Consider the following 17650-nt stretch of genomic DNA (forward strand, 5'->3'; position numbering starts at 1 on the left):
CCTTGGGAAACCTGAGATACAGTAAGGGCTTCTCTCACTGGGATTCCATTGGAATATCCACGGTGGGCGACATGTGGGAGCGGGTCGAAGTCATTTCATTTACCCGACTGAGGGAACTGTACGACCTGGGGCCACACGAGTCATACCGCTACGTTCAAATACGCCATGCTCTGCTGGCAGCCATCCCCTTCGGGTCGACTCTACCAGAGTCCTCCCCACTGGAGGATCGCCTCCTAACTGACTTTATGATATAAAGAGCGACTTCACTCACTTATCGTAAACTCCTGAACAACTTGCTTGACCCGCTGGCTCCCCTGAAGGAAAGATGGGAAAGGGAAGCAGACGCCCTAGACGAGCACGAATGGAATGAGGCGTTGGCGTCACCAAAAGAGGTAGGCATCTCAGCTAGGCTGAGACTCGTACAGCTTAAGGTCCTACATAGAGTATATTATACAAGAACACTCTTACATCGCATCCACAGAATACAACATCCTTTCTATCTACGTGGCTGTGGGGAGGAGGGTACCTTTTTCCACACACTCTGGGACTGCCCACGCATACTAAATTACTGGCGGCAAATATTGCGCACTGTATCACAGACTCTAGAGACCTCGCTCCTCCCAGAACCAAGGCGATGTCTCTTAAACGTGTGGGGACCAACCGACCTGTCCAGACATGGCCAACTCTGGGTGACATTAGGCATGATTGTGGCAAAGTGAGATATTGCTCAGCGTTGGGGGGTGCAGAACTACCAACGAAGTCGCAGTGGTGCATGAATATGGACAAGATAATGGTAACTGAGAGGGTGGTATACTTAAGCCGTGCGTGCCCAGGTAAATGGAATAAGGTATGGTCCCCATGGAATGTGTACCGTGGTGAAATTTGTGACCCTCTGCCAGAGGACGACCAGTTAGAGTCAGATGATGAGGGGGGGGGGGTAGACTGAGGGGTGATAGGGATGCGAATGGATGTGGGGATAACGTCCTCCTTCGCCTCGGTTTGGGACTCCAGACAACAGATAGCAACACATACTGCCATATGAATCTTTCGTACAGCTAAACTGCACTACTACCTTTATGTGACCGCATTGTGATTTCCTGAATGTTCTTTTTGTTATTTTCATAAAAACAAAAAAACAAAACCTTACTTAACCTGCAATGTGATATTGACTATATGCCTTTCACTCAAGTTGGTGATGTGCCTTTTTACAGTAGCAGTGTGACTACTGTGTGGATTTTTATGCATGGCTATCACTGCTCTTTTATTAGCGGCCGGCCCCTCGGGGTTGTAGGCAAACTGCTGTGTAACTGTGTGAAGGTATAATAAAGGTTTTAAAAAAACAACAACAAAAAAGATAAAAATTTAAATTTTTTTATTTGATATATTTTTTAATTTATATATATTTTATATAGCAGGCAATGATATCCTATGCAAGTTACTGGTAAGTACGGTTAAAATTACCTTTCAGGATCAGTACAGGGCTGAAAGATGCAGCACTGAGGTCTCGCCTGATAACAGGTGAATAAATGGGAATTCGTAGTTCGCCTGATTTTAGAGGAATATTTTGCTCAATAGAGAAGGAAGGGGGTGGGGCCTGAGGTGACGTGTGCAACGCCCTGTGGCTCGTTTTAGGTTGGGGAATTTATTCCTCTTCAATCCGGAGGTCCCCTGTGGGCTAACTAGCTCACCAGGTACCTCCAGTATGCGCCAGGGAGCTGCGTTGCAGAGCCGTGTTCAGCGGCCACGCCCCCTTTTTACAACACTCTGCAACGCAGCTCCGATGGTGCAAATAGTGTTACTTCCTTAAGTGTTATAGTGCCTACTAGTTGTTGGTCTTTCTTGGACCCGGCTGCTCTCCACTTGTAGGGTATTCCATATTGGGCTATACTACACAGTTTGCTGTATTTCTAACAGCTGTACTGGTCAGCCATACAGAATGGCCTCCATTGAATGGCTTCGCTGAGTCAGTGGACACCTGTCTTCCCTCCACAGGTTACTGTGTTAATGCCATTGTTTTTGTCGCTGTGACTGGCACTGGCTCCTCGGTAGGGGGGGCTGAATTGTTCTCTCTGCCTTCCAACCTCTTAGCCATAGATCAAGCCAATGTGACCATAGGTAGACAGCCAATTAAAACGGATGACATTGTCCGGACTGCAGCTTCTTGTGCGTCACCTAAACTGTATTGGGTGAGCTTCAAATTTTGTGACAGATAAAGGTGTGATTGATCATAAGGGTTCTAGTCTCTATATGTTATGACGAACAGCATCTCATGAAGTGTGTGGTTCATTAGAGCTTGTCTTGACATATCTCTGAGCTATGTAGGTTTCATTTTACCCAGGATTCACTGTTACTTACAACCTTCACACTGGAGCCTTGTTTGAGCATACCATTTGCTCTCATGACCACCCCCTTGACCTGTGCATAAATCGATAAAAGAATTGAAGGCGTGCTTCCTCCTTCAATGGGTGCTTCTGCCAATACCTTGCAGGTAAAAGTTGGCCCGTAATTTGAGTCGGTGGTACTCACTCCACCCCACCACATAGAACAAGTTCAGGAATCTGCTAATATGTATGTGTGCGTATGTGTATGTAGGTATGTATGTATAGTGTGGGGGTGTATATATATATATATGTTGGGTTAACAAGACTTTTAGGTTAATGCTCCGATTTTATTCGGTGAAGAGGGGCATTATTTCTATTGGTGTTATAAATGACTATTCACCAGTCTCTTAACACAATGCAGCATGCAGGTTTAAAAGCATATGTTTTGAATGCTTGATTTCAACAGTAGCAAAAGACTTCAAAATAACTCCAGTTCGGGTTTTGAATGTAACACTTCAGTGTGTGATGGTATATTGATACTTGCCACAGGAATTGCTCTCTGTTATACGAATCAGATATTTTTTTCTGAAATTACTCCCTAATAGCTTTAAGTGAAATAATTCTGAGAAGCAAAAGAAACGCGCTTCATTTATTCAGTGCATAAATGTCACACATTGGTAAACAAGCCCTTTTAAAATTGCTATCAAAATATATAGTATCTGGTCTGTTTTTTTAACTTTAAATGGAGCATCAAGATGGTGGATTGCAGATTGTAAACGGCAGCTGTACTGCCGAAATGAGATTCTGTGTTCCTGCATCTGGGGTAGCTTAACACAATAAACAGGCTTGCTTCCTTTGAGCACTAGTGCCAGTTTTCATTTTCTTAATGGAGTTTGGGAAATTTTGACACATCAGCGCAGGCGGCAGCCAGGTTTCTGAGCACAACCGGCAAATTTGGAATAACTTTTGCGCCGGTCGACGAATACACACGAAATTCTCCAAGAAGATGGCCTGCTCCGCTCCTTTGCTGAAAGTTTCGGGGTGATTCGTGAAGCGGGGCCTAGAAAAAAGGGGCTCCCAAAACGTTTTTTCTCCTATGCAATTTTCCATAGGGACCTTTAAGTGAGGCTACAGCCCGAACTGCTGATCGGAATTACACCAAAATTGTCAAAAAGGTAGAGTTTGGTTAGCAGATTACGCTTTTTGTTAAATGGTGTAAATACGTTCAGTAGTTCCTGAGAAAATCAAAAGTAAAATCATAGATATATCTATAGACGAAGTACGGTACGCGTACCCTCCCGTGCACAAGCTGAATGCTAATTGGCTGTCAACACTCCAAACCAGGAAGTATTGGCAGTCATCTTGTGTCTCGGTAGAACCGAGACACAAGAAAAGTGATAAACAAGTGCGTAAAAGACGTAAAAGGGGCAGGGTAGAAAGACCCTAGGCCTGCTCAGGGGGTCCCACAAGGACACCCAAGGCCATCTGCCTCAAATTCCGCCAAAGGATAATGAATTATAGCACCAGAAACCCCACTAAACATTTAGGGGTCTATTAGGATGGCGAACGGATAGCCGCCGCTGGTTTGGCGGCAGCCACCCGCCCGCAGTCGAAACTCACGTAAACCGCCGGTCCGATTAAGATCGCTGCAGTGACTGCAGCGGTGTGATTTTCCGCCCGCCACTTTACCGCTGGTTGAGGTACGCCCACTTGCCTGGCAGGCGGAGCTGCACTGCTACAATTGTGGCGTATCAGGGCCATGCACTGCCGGCACGATTATGATGCCGGCGGTAGCCAGCCTTTCCGCGGCTTTGGAACAGTCATGGAAAGGCATGCAGAGACATGTTTCGGGGGCTCATTGCGGGCCCCCAATGTGTTGGGGCACTGGGGGTACCCATGGTACACCCCTACATTTCCCTGTGCCAGGCACTGTGCAGTGCCTGCCACACAGTGCAGGGAGATGCAGGCTACGTTCCCTTTAAGGCGCGCGTGCACCGCTCCTGACCTCACCGCGCACCACCTAGCGTGGAGCGCGCACACGGTCTGGAAGTCGCGCCGCCGGCCGCTTTGAAAGAAGCGAGCAGCGCGAATGCGGCGGAGCGGTCGTGAGGCGTGCAGGTAAGGAGGTGGGGGGAGGGCTTGTGGCACTTGAGGCTATGAGGGAGGGCAGGGTAGACTCTGGCCATTTGTTTAAGTATTGCTGTTAATCAGAGCCCCTTCACGGGCTCCGATTAACAGTAATACTTAAACAAAAAGAGTAGACAGTTTCCAAACACACGCTGTGTTTGGAAACGGCCTACGCTTTTGTTAGGAAAGCGCGGGGAAGACTCTGGCCTTTTGTTTGCGTATTACTGTTAATCGGAGCCCGTGAAGGGGCTCTGATTAACAGCAATCCTTAAACAAATGGCCAGAGTCTACCCCGCCCTCCCTCATAGCCTCAAGCGCCACAAATTGCTGTGTGTGCCATTTTCATAATTTCATTGTAATTTCTTGTGACATTTCAACAACTATGAGTGACACTTTATCAGAAGCATTCAATCCCTTGATAATTGATTGACAGCCCATACTGTCTGTTTGGGAACGGTGTCATTTTTTATCATTATATTTATTATTACTATTATTAATAATAATATAATGTATTTAAACATAGCTGCATCTTAAGGCGCTGTATCAAATGCATTCTTCCAAGCACTGATGTTACAGATATATAAAATCGCTCCAAGTTTGCCGACCTAGTAAAGATGGAAGGCTGAGCCTGCCTGCCTGGTGTGTCTGTTCCTGCGTGTGCATAGGCAGTGCCACTTTTCCTCGTGTTTATGTGTGTTGCTGCCACTGAACTCTTAATCTTTATTTGGGAGTGTGTAGTTTCTTTCCACTGACGCACAGCAGGAGAAAAGCCTATGTGGAGCAGTTATCAGAACCCCTTCCCAGCGTGAGAAGCTGGGTGGGGTAGGTGGGTGGGAGGTAGGTGGGCAAGGCGGATAGAGGGTCCAGTTCCTAATAGCCGTTTGAAATGCTCTAGGGCACGGTGGGTTCGCTGATTCTCAGTGTTTTCTGGAAGTTTCTCGCTGTTTGTCTTTTTCAAATTTCGCGGGAGGAAGCTCGGGAGGGGGTCGAATTGCAGGCTTCCAACTCTGCCCGACATCCTTCAGAGTTTGTTCAAGTCAACTAACTGAACACAAGTCCATTGAGTAATAATATTAAATGTTCTGCCGGTCTGTCGCCGGTGTTACCCAGTTGAAATGCGCTAACCAAAAGCGAGTGGGGCAGAGGGCAGGAGGACACCAAAAACGAGTGGGGCAGAGGGCAGGAGGGCACCAAAAGCGAGTGGGACAGAGGGCAGGAGGGCACCAAAAGCGAGTGGGACAGGGCAGGAGGGCACCAAAAGCGAGTGGGACAGGGCAGGAGGGCACCAAAAACGAGTGGGGCAGAAGGGCACCAAAAGCGAGTGGGACAGAGGTCAGGAGGGCACCAAAAACGAGTGGGACAGAGGGCAGGAGGGCACCAAAAACGAGTGGGGCAGAAGGGCACCAAAAGCGAGTGGGGCAGAAGGGCACCAAAAGCAAGTGGGGCCGAGGGCAGAAGGGCACCAAAAGCGAGTGGGACAGAGGGCAGGAGGGCACCAAAAGCGAGTGGGGCAGAGGGCACCAAAAACGAGTGGCATTTGGCGCCGCAGACACGCGAGGTTCGGTTCATGGCGCACAGAGCCATGGTTGCAGAGCACAGAGACCCTCCACTGCCGCACACAGAGGAAAAAAATTAAAGGGAACATTGGATGCAGGACATGCTCTTTTTTACATTGCGGTGGTGCTGTTGGCAGCAACAACCGCCGCAATGTTAACGGCAAGAATCCGACTGCCGCAGTCTGATTTAGACTGTGGAGCATCGTAATTGGACCGGCGGTTATGCTGCGGTCCTTGCGGGCGGTCTTTTACCGCTACCATGGCGGTCGGGGAGGTTTTCCACCCGCCATCCTAATATACCCCTTAATGTCTAATTGTGAAAATATAAAATCGATCAATTGCTGATTAACAAAATCACAGATCTGAAATGACCATCCTGGAGAGCTCACAAAGTTGGGGCTGTAGAGAGATGTACACCAAATCACCATGCCCCAGTGTTGTGGTGGCATGGACACTGAATTTGTTCATAATTTAGCCAAAAGAGGCAATGTTTCTCACTTGGAAAGGACAGAAATTAATGCTATCCGAGATTTGCTAAAGGAGTTTTAGGACTAGTTGCACTTATAGTGGCTCTTACGTATGAAATGCAACTACGCCATTGGTAAGCTGTGTCAAGTGTGGTCTAAGAACTATCCCCTGGCTGCAGGAGCAGAACAAATGTAATTACTAAATGAACAAGTAAATGTGAGTATTTTTCTTCAATAGCCCAACAAAAGAATAGATGGAAGAGAGATTTAATATTGCCAATATTTATTTTGAGAGTTAAACATTTTTTAAATATTATGTACCAAATGAAGACTTTACAGTGAGGCTAAGGATCTCTGTAAGGTAAAGTATATGGAAACTTTTTAAACATTATTTCACTCGAAACTAAATAAAAATGTGTTCATGCTAAATATCAAAGACACATTTTATATACTTTAAGTGTAGAACAAAGCAGAAAAATGCGACAGCATTATTCATTATGAATTAACCATTTACGTAATGGAAATCTTTTAAAACAAATTCATTATTTTTCTGGTCTAAGTAAAAAAAAAATCCCAGTGCATCGTGAGGGGAAACATGCCGGCTTGGAGCTGAACTTTCGCGGACGTGCTATCCTCAGGCGTTTTTTTTCTGCATGGAAAAAAATACTGGCAGTATTCAGCATATCCCCCCCACGCTGCCACAGTCACAGCCACAGCCACAGCGTGTTCTCAAAACAACTGTGTGTAGATACACCCTTCGGAATCAGGTGGGCCATTTCGAGGAAGAAGAGGCTGATAAAACCTTACGCATTACACCTCCAGTTACGGAGACAAGACCTAGGCAGTGCAAAGACATGGGCGAAATTGAGGCTACAATTACAGGAGGTATAGGGAAAGGAAGGGGCAAAAAAATATATCCGTCTCAAAAGTAAGAGTTACTCCCTCATTGAAGTCCTTTTATAAAGTTATATCCGCTTCCTCAGATAAGGGCCTACATAATAAAACCATTATGTCGGTTCAGAAAGTTCAGACCCTCCCAGGAGCAAGTCTTGGAATGTCAGGGGAGTAGTCAATCTTTCTCACTCCCAGAAATCTCCTTAGTAGTGCCTGGGCCCCCTCAGTCATCTCAGGGTGAAACCCTAGCTGCTCAGTCAGTCCTCATCCATCCAGTCATTAGAATATCCAATAAGTATGAGGTCTTGGAAGATCAGCCTATCTTAGACGACAAGTTAATTCCTCCTCGAGATACGCCCCTGGCTGATCCTGCCGTGGTTTCCACATTCAATTCCCATGAAGGCGAAGGAAGACGAACAGGAGGAAACACTTTCTTCAAGCTTTCCAAAAAATCCTTTATCACTGGAATCTGGAAAAAGGAAGTCTGTGAAGGGCATTTCCTGTAGGCAGTCAGAGCAGCTAGATGGACCTTAACGGACTGAAAATTGAGGCCAGACTGCGCCAAATGCAAAAGGTATGGAAGGATGACATCTTCCTTACATGTCGTAGGATCATAGTTCTTGGACTTGCACCAGATGCAGAATCTCTTCCACTTGTAAGGATAAGAAGTCCTAGTGGAAGGTCTCTTAGCCTCCTTCAGTATGTCCATACAATCTGCAGGAAGATTCAAATGCCCATATTGCACTCTCTCAGGAGCCATGCCACCAAACTCAAAGACGAGAGGTTGGGGTGTACCATCTGTCCCCCGAACTTCGTGAGAAGGTACGGCCGGCAAGGCAGCCGTATGTGAGGAAGAGGAGACCAGTGAAGCAGGTCCGTGAACCACCACTGTCTGTGCCATTCCGGGGCAATAAGGATCATCCGCACCCTGGACTGGGACAGCTTGATGAGCAATGCCTGAATCAGGGAATGGGTGGAAAAGCGTACAGAAAGCTGTTCGACCAGTTGATCCTTAGCGCATTCCCCAGCGTCCATAGCGCATTCCCCAGCGTCCCCTGCTGGTAATACCTGGATGCGAAGTCTCGTCATTTGCTGTTTTCGGCAGTGGCGAACAGATCCACGTCCGGAGTGCCCCACCTGGCGAACACGCCTCCGAGTACTTTGTCGTTTATGACCCATTTGTGGTTTTCCTGAATCAGTCTGCTCAGTGCGTCCGCCTGAACATTCTGCACACCTGGTAGATGGGTAGCCGTTATCGTCAGTCCTCAGGCTAGAAGCCAGTGCCAGATCGCCTGCACCTCCTGCGACAGAGTGCGCGATCTTGAACCCCCCCCCGCTTGTTGAGGTAATACATCGTGGTCGTATAGTCCGTCTGTACAAGCAGAGAGTTGGTCTGAAAGGACGGATGAAAGGCCTTCAACGCCAAGCGAACAGCTCTGAGTTCCAGGAAATTGATAGGATACGTGGACTCAGTCGGGGACCACGTTCCTTGTATCTGTAACTCTCTGGAATGCGCTCCCGAGCCGTGGGGAGAAGCATCCGTCACAATAGTGGGAATGTCCTTGTGGAAGGGAACCCCCTTGAGGAGATTCTTCGCTGAACACCACCATTGCCGAGACTGTAGAGCATTCAGAGACAGTCGTATCAGACACTCCTGCAGCGGTCTCATGTGTAGCCGTGCGTGTGGCGTGAGGAAGATACAAGAGGCCATCGACCCCAGTAGAGAAGACACCGTCCTCACTGTTGTAGATGGAACAGTCATAAGAGCCTGAGCCTTCCGAAGGAGTGATAAACGTCTTTCCTCCGAAGGAAACACGCTTGCTGACAGCATATTGATGGAGGCTCCCAAGTACTGTAGGCACTGGACCGGAGTCGGGACAGACTTGGACATGTTGATGTGCAACCCCAGCTTGTTCAAGAGAACGGACGTCTTCTGGAAGTGCGCTTGAGCTTCAAGAAGGAGGATGCTTTGATCAACCAATCGTCCAGATACGGGTAGACCAACACCTTGTTCTTTCTCAGGTGTGCCGTTACCACTGCCATGCATTTTGAAAAGGTCCTGGGCGCAGACTTCAGCCAGAACGGTAGTACTGGGTATTGATAGTGATTGGCGCCGACTTGGAATCGCAGGAACTTCGGGTGTTTCTGTGCAATGGGCACATGGAAGTATGCATCCTGTAGGTTTATCGCGCACAGCCAGTCTCCCCTTTGCAGTTGAGGGTAAATCTGGTGTAAGGACAGCATGCAAAACTTTTCCTTGCAAATCAATTTGTTTCCTTGTCGCAAATGCAGAATGGGCCTGAACTCGTTCTTGTCTTTCTTGCGTACCAGAAAGAACCGTGAGTAAAGACCTCTTCCCCTTTGAGACAGAGGGACGTCTTCTATTGCCCTTTTTCTTAACAGGGCATCGGGGCTCCGCCTGGAGCTCGCGCAGCTGAAACTGCGAGCAAACCGGTGGAATTGCTGGAGGCGGGCTGATGAACCGAAGACTGTATCCATTGCAAACAATTTTCAGCACCCCCTTGTCCGGAGTAATTTTTTTCCACTCTGCCAGGTAGAATTGGACGCCCCCCCCCAACTGGAATGGGTAAAGGATGACGGGGAAGTAATAGCTCAGGGCCTAGACCCGTCCAGGCCTTTGGTCGCGGTGGCAGATTGCTGCCCACCCCGGCCCTCTGGAACTGCTGCTGTTGTTGCTGTCCAGTTTGCTGGCTTAGCCCCCTGCCCTGCGCCCCGTACCGTCTCTGGAACGGGAGGTAGGTCTTCTTTTGTTCCTTGGGCTTCTCCAACCAGACAGCAGTCAGGGTTTCAGCCTCTGCCTTCATCCGGGCCATCTTGTGCTTTCCAAAGAGGGTCTCGCCCGAAAAGGCTAAGTTGGCTACCCTCTGTTGGGCCTCAGGTTTCAATGACGTAAGCCGCAGCCAGGCGGATGTATGATGTTAGCACGCACACTTTTACCACGCATACCATTACCACGCATTTTTTACAACGCAATACCTTTACAACGCATAGTGCTTTGGGTGCTGGATAGTGAATAGTTTAATTTACTATTCCAACACCAGTCCCCGTGGACACTAGGGAAGGTTATTGGATAGTAAATTAACCTATTCACTATCCATTCCCTATGTCAGATCGCCCCAAAGCGCTATGCGTTGTAATGGCATGCGTTGTAAAAGGTGCGTGCTAAAGGTTGTATACCCAGCCAGGCATGACGACTCTGGTTGACTCCATGGCACTACCAGTGGGCTGCAGGGAGTGAGGAATCCGCAGCTGTGCTGATCAGTTGATTAGAGACCAGCAGCCCTTCGTTCAGGATCTCCATGAAATCCTCCCTCTTGTCCTTGGGAAGGAGGTCAGCGAACTGTTGGAGGGACTCCCACAGAGCCCGATCGTACCGTCCCAATAACACTGAGGCGCTTGCGGTCTTCATGGAGGTGGCGGCCGTCCCGCAGACCTTCCTGCCTGCCGAATCCATCCAGCGACTCTCCTTGCCTGGAGGCACTGTAGATGATGGAGTGGTGGCATGTTTTTTCCGCGCCGCTGTCATTATCACTGAATCCGGTGCTGGATCCACCCTGAGAAATGCTGGGTCCGAGTCAGGAGCCCTGTACTTCTTTTGTAGCCTGGAGGGGGCTGATTTCGTAGTCGCAGGAGTGAGGAACGACTCCATGGCGGGCTCCACCAATCCCGGCACTAACGGTAACAGAGGTAGAGACAATTGCTTCTTATGAGGGGTCTCAAAAATGACTGAGGCAGTCGGCGTGGGCACAGTAAGCGTGATGCCCAGCTTGCTCACCCCTCTGAGCAGCACATCCTGGATGGAGATAATGTCGTCCACCGGCGACACCCTCGTCTGACGGGATTCTGACAGGGTAGGTGAGTAGTCCCTGGCGCTGGACGAATCCGTACGGGACCTAGACCTGCCCCTCCTGTGGCGCCGTCTGGATCTTGTAGACGAACGACGGCGACTCCTGGATCTCCCGGGATCTAGACCTCCTCAGCCTTGGGCATTCCGCAGGTCTTAGCAGCGGAAGTTGCGGCGGCCTGACTGGGAACCTCGGAAGAAGAGGCCCTGTAGGAAGAGTCGGAAAGTGCGGCAACGAGACAGACCTCGTGGAGCAGGCGGCCGCCCATGAGGTGGCGGAGGTGGATTCGGTGTCGGAATCCGAGGGGGCGGATCCTTTGGCAACGGAGGCGGTGGTGAAGGCGACCTTGGTTTAGGGGGCGAGTATACCACAGAGTACACAGAGCCCGGAGACTTCTCCACTCTCCTCTTCTTCCTCGCCTGACCTGACTGGGGAGACCAAGAGGCCGTGCCCCCTGTCTGTGAAAGACGTTGCCGTTGTGCCCCCGATGATCTGGAGGAGCTTCTGGTGTCAGAACGCCTCCTGGAGGGCGATGCCTTCCTCTTAGGCTCTGAGCGCCTCTTCGGCGTCGATGAACGCCTTAGACGTTGACGAGCAGCGTCTCGACGTCTGAGTTCTCCTTCTCGTCCGAGTTCTCCTTCTCGACATCGAAGATCGCCGCGACTTCGAAGATCTTAGTCACGACGTCTGTGATCTTTTTGACGTAGACGATCTCTTCTTCGACGTCGAACGCAGAGTCAACGCTGAACGGCGGTGTCGCCTCGACGGCGAGCGCAGTCTCCCTGGACGTCGATGACTAGACGACGACAATGAATCTGTACTAGACGTCGACCTACACGGAGGTCTCGATGTCAGTCCCCCTTGACGTCGAACGTAGATACCGATTCGACCCAGAGCCCTGGGGAGACAGGGAACAGACTGTGGTCATTCCTCTCAACGCCGCCGTTGAGGCTAGCGACGGAGACCGGTGGCGTTTTCTGGCCTTCTTTTCACTGGGGAGCCCCCAGAGGCCTCAGCACGGGCAGATGAAGCAGTTCCAGCATGCCCAGACCCACCTTTACCTTGCTGCTTTCTTTGCTCCATTCCTTGGAGCCTGATCTCCTGTCTGTCCTTTAGGGTCGCGGTGGAGAAAGTCTGGCAGATCTCACACTCCTCAGGAACATGTGTAGAAGGGAGACACAGGATACACACCTCGTGTGGATCGGACTTAGCCTTCTTCCTAGAGCACTCAGGGCATTTATCCAATAAGGCAGGCATATTTGATAAACGAGGGCTCAGAATTACCAGAAATTAAATAAGGCACAAAAACACGTCGCGTGAACACACTAACACTTTAAAAGTGCAAAAAATTGAAATAAACCCTAAAAAGGGAGAGCTCAATGCCCCAGGGTCCTGCTAGCAGGAGCCGGAAAAAAGAACTGAAAGTGGAGGGGACCTGCGGTGCATTCTGGGATACTGAGAGTTCTAGAAAGTTTTCTTAAAGGCACAGTATCCCTTTTTGAGCCACATAATGGCAGCCTGGGGCTTGTCTGTCCACCCCTTCCTCTCTATCATTCCAGTGGGTTTCTTGGTAAAAGGGGAGGTTTTTCTATTAAAGAAACTTGGCAGGCTGTGCTGAATTTAATTTTGATGGAATATCTAGTTGAAGTACTGGACAGTGTAGCCTGATAGGTATAGGCTGCATTATTTGTCTTTAAATTCTCTCTCAAGTGTATGCAGGATTGCACAAAAAGACAGCTTAAGAGATTATTTTTGATTGCTCCGGGGTCCCCGCACATGAGCGGGACTATTCCCTAGATTATACACAGATCCCCTACTACAGAAATAGAGAAAATACAAAGTAAAAATGGATCTTTTATTTGGTCCAACAAAACTGCTCGGTTCTCATGGAAAAAATTAACCCACAAACTCCAGAAAGGGGGCTTGACACTCCCGGATATACTCTGGTATTTATACACTTTCCAGTTTAATCCGGGCTTTACTTTCAACGGAGGGGGCATCTAATTGGGGGAAGATTCTAACAGAGATGGTGGCTTTTGAAGGTGGCGGGGAGAGTTTCTTGTATAAGTTTGGTGCACCTAGATTTTCAAAGACAGTTTGTCTGCGCGGTGTTCCGGTTTGAAGGTGACTGAGCCGGGGCGAGCCTACGGAACGATTGTGTTCTTGGGCGTCCCCCTTACCGGACACCAGTTCGAGTTTGTAACTTTTATGAACTCGTGAATGTTCTCCCGCATCTGAGGGAACACTCTTCACATACAACACAGGAGAGGCACGGATCAATTTGACCTGCCCCCCCCTGGTGGGATAATATTTCTCCAGAGTACGGGGGATCCCAGATTGACACCGAATGCGACGGTCCTGAAGAAGACCGGAGTGACTTTACAGGCGCATACAGAGCGGTCGAAACATGTGGACTCTGGCAGTGGTAGGAGGAATGCCTTGAGATTCCTAATTATTCCTTAGAGGCCCATTCCCATCCTTTTCTTCAAATTTTAATCCTGATAAGGGTGTCAAGGAAAGTTTAATAAAGTTTGTTTTTGGTGGACACCTTTAATCAGTTTTAATCACTCCCTATACTGCACTTTTTTGTCGCACTTCTCGGTTGAGATCACTTGGTGTTAGCACAATTCTCACCAATTAATGTGTTTAATGTTGTTGATGTCCATTTGTCCTGACTATATGTCGTGTTAAGAGAAATTTATTATTTTTTCCCCTCCCTTATGCTCCGTCCTGTGTGGGGTACACCAGGACGTATTGTAAGCAGGCCCAATGATGAAGCATGTCACATACCTTGGTATGTGAGTGAGGGCAGTTTTTTCAAATAGAGTGATTTGCCCTATTGGGGCCTTCTCGGTTTGTTGTGTATACTCGATTCACCCCTGTTGTGTGTACAATTGAGGTCTTTGGGGGTCTAGGGTGATAGAGTTAAAACTTAGTTGACCCTCGCCCCTTTTTTGTGATTGATTGTCTGAAGGTCTTGACAGCTGCATTGAATTTGTGGTACAGGCTCAGAAAATATGGGGCATTGGCTACTACTCCGACTTCGCCCCAATTTGTGATTCACTGGAAAAACCAGAGTGCCTAATGGACAGCCTAGCACTCCCCATTAAGAAAGCTGGGCCTAGATTCTGGTCAGACCTAGTATCCACCGATGGAGTGCACCCTTAGGAGGTTTTAAGGTTAAAAGTTGGGGACTCCCTTTCAATATTTAAATGTCTGCAACTTACCTCCTGGTATGCAACGGAGAAATCAAACATTGGTGGAAATTGGGAAATCGAGCTCCAATGCCAGAATATCCACCCTATTAAAAAGGAGGTCTGTTTCTGGTATAGGAAGATGCTGGAAGCGAGCGAAACTGCGGGCGCTTTACAATATTCAGTTTGGGACTCATCAGTGCTGGAGACTGTGGCCCCAGAAATGTTTGAGCCCTCTTTGCAGATGTTATACAAAGTAGTTAAACACGCTTCCTTAAAGATGAATCATTCTTATGTAATCAACAGGCTATACTACACTCCAAAGAAAATTGCTAAATTTGCTCCCCTCGCTTCTTCTAAGTGCCCTAGATGTAACTCCACCCAAGCCGATCAGCAAATATTTTATGAGTGTGGGGTCTTAAAGGGGTTTTGGCAAAACGTAGAGTGTGCGCTTGGTGCCATCTTAAAAGTAAATTTTAAGCTTGATCTATCAACTGCCATATTTGGCATAGACAACAACCCCCTGCACATATTGACTGGTAGACAGAAAGGCCTATTAATGTATTTGATCTTAATAGCCCGAAGAAAGATATGTAGGTTATGGAAGGATCCATCCCCCCGCTTTATGAGAAATGGCTAGGGGCCGCTATGGCCCAGTTGGGCACGGGTCACTGGGTCAGTGACGAGTCCAGTATTTGGACACAGCTTCTAGATTTGGGCAAAGAAATGAGGCTGATTTAAGATCCAAGTCCAATGATTACACCAGGCTTTGTACAAAAAAAGAAAGCTGGCCTGGTCGGCCCATAGCGAATGCAATAGCAGAAACTCTGGGAGCTCAAGATAGAAGGCTGGTTTCAAGCTTATATTTGCATGCTTCATGGTGAGATGAGGACTAAAAAATAAAATTAAAATAAAAAAAATAAAAAATCCCAATAAAAAGACAAAAATATCTTTACTGTGCGTTATTAAAACTGATGTATATAGTATGAATTAAAATTCATGTAAGTATTTAGTCAAATGTAAGGTTACATTTTATTTTAAATATTAAATTAAAAATATAATGTATAAGTTAAATAAAAATATGTACAATTTTCAATCCATTTTTTAAAACTAATTTATATTTATTTTGAACTATTTTAATCAATCTAATTTAATATTATTAACTATGGGGCTTTATTTTAAGTGTCTACCTCCGTTATTTTCAATCGAAGGGTGGTTGCGGTACCACTGGTTGAAAATATTTAGTGCTGGATATATAACAAAAGTATAAGTTTCTGCAAAAATGCAAATTACACATGTACGGTACTACAAAGTTGAAATAAATACAAAAGTGCAGCTTGTGAAGAATACTTTGCAGTACGTTTTGAAGTACTACAAAATGTACTCCAACGTGCAGTCTTTGAATCAGGCCCTGTGTGTATTTTTACCGACAATACAGGACTGGCTGTATGTAGCACGTGCTGACATACCTGCCTTGCATTTAGATGTAGTGCATGCAAAGACTGAAAACAGGCAGACTTGCTTTATTTTTTTTTACTGCTAATTAATGTGTGCTTGGATTGCCATATATTTTCTTATTCCATGCCAACAACAAGAGGGACATTACCAATTTCTTAGAGACCCACAGTTCATAAATGCAGCACTGAGACATATCTACAAGGGAGATGACACTAACATGAGGATAGAAACAAAGGATAAGGACAATACATATTAACACAACAAAAACATGATTACAATCTTTACAAGCATGGAAGAAATATAGGGGACAGATTTTACCGATATTTATTTAAATGCTAGGTGCAAATCGCGGGCAAGCTGTGGACTTGACAGCATTAAATTATATTCCTTCAGAAAAAGATCCGAAGCACACTTGGCTGCCCTCATTTCAATTTGCTCTAACTATTGAACCTTCAACACTAAGAATCAGGAAAACCCATATACACAAGGAAGACAAGATGGGGGAAATGTATTGTCCATGTTCACAGATGATAGGATAGCTGCTCTTCCAGAGTCCCTGTAACAGGAAGCCGTTAATAATAGATCTAGAAGATAATCCCACGATAGAACGTGAGCGAGTTACCAGGATCTGGGATAGTTACAGACCTCGAACATCTACTCATGCTGACATTTTACAAACTCCATAAACTAATATGGATGCTCGCCCCTAAAACCCAAGACCCTGCTCACTTTTATCAATTTACCTGCAAGATTACTTACTAGGTTAACCCGAAGAAATAAAACCAAAGTAACAGCACTATCATCATCAGTAACAAAATGATAAATCAAGGTATAATTGGGAACAGCAGCATTTCGGGTAAAAGGATTACTACTACTAATAGCGGAACCAACAGCAGCAATACAAGCAGTACTAGTAGCTGAAGCATCAGAATTAAGAATACCGTTAGTACTAGATGCAAGAATAGTACAATGTGGGCAAGGCGGTAAATAGGTTATTGTGGGACAGGGGTGTCAAATATATCCAACAGCTAAGAGGGATACATATTCTTAAAGTATTAAAATATGTGGTAGAATCATCAGGTATGTAATTTAATAGGCTACAAAGAGGCAGAATTACAGGCATTTAAACTTGTTAATGTGATGAGCAAGAAAATGCAACCTTTTACTATACATCTCTGTGGCTGCAATAGAACTGCAGACTGCACCTCCCACCCTGCCCTCCATACCACCCATGCCATCCGCCCCCTCCCTATCACCTCCCCCCATCCACCCTTACCTACCAACACCACCCCCACTGAGTCAATTCTTACTTCAGGGTTTGAAGGGATTACAATGGAGCACATCCATCCAAATAGGTTATGAATAGGAAACACTCAAACTATATTAAAAACCTGGCAGTGGTTAAAACAGTAATAGTACAAAAGAATAAACAAAATGTCCTCTTTAAAAGAATAATGTGGTTAAAACGAACACATGTTTTTTCTTAAATATCTATGAGGCATATTTCAGGACAGCTCTGATTCAGATTTTCCAAACTGTTTGTGTGATTCTCATAGATGGGTTAAGTGAAGGATAAAAGGAGTGTGTACATATTAGATAGGTAAGTCAACAACTAAAGCTGCATTATTTCATCCAGATGGTTATGGGAAGACCAACTGGGGCATAAACTCAACAACTAAGTAGTGCATCAGGTTTCGGTTGTTCTGTTTAGTTACAGTAGACTAGACTGTTCCTTAGGGATGGTCTCCCATGCAAAATGCATTATAC

At 46.8% G+C, this 17650-nt stretch overlaps 1 protein-coding gene across 2 annotated transcripts in view; it reads right to left on the reverse strand.

The window, feature by feature from the left end:
* FYTTD1 (forty-two-three domain containing 1) overlaps nucleotides 1-17650 on the reverse strand; it is a 129862-nt gene that overhangs the window by 73855 nt on the left and 38357 nt on the right. The window lies entirely within an intron of this gene.

Source organism: Lissotriton vulgaris, chromosome 11 (assembly GCF_964263255.1).
Source record: "Lissotriton vulgaris chromosome 11, aLisVul1.2, whole genome shotgun sequence".
Lineage (NCBI taxonomy): Eukaryota > Metazoa > Chordata > Amphibia > Caudata > Salamandridae > Lissotriton > Lissotriton vulgaris.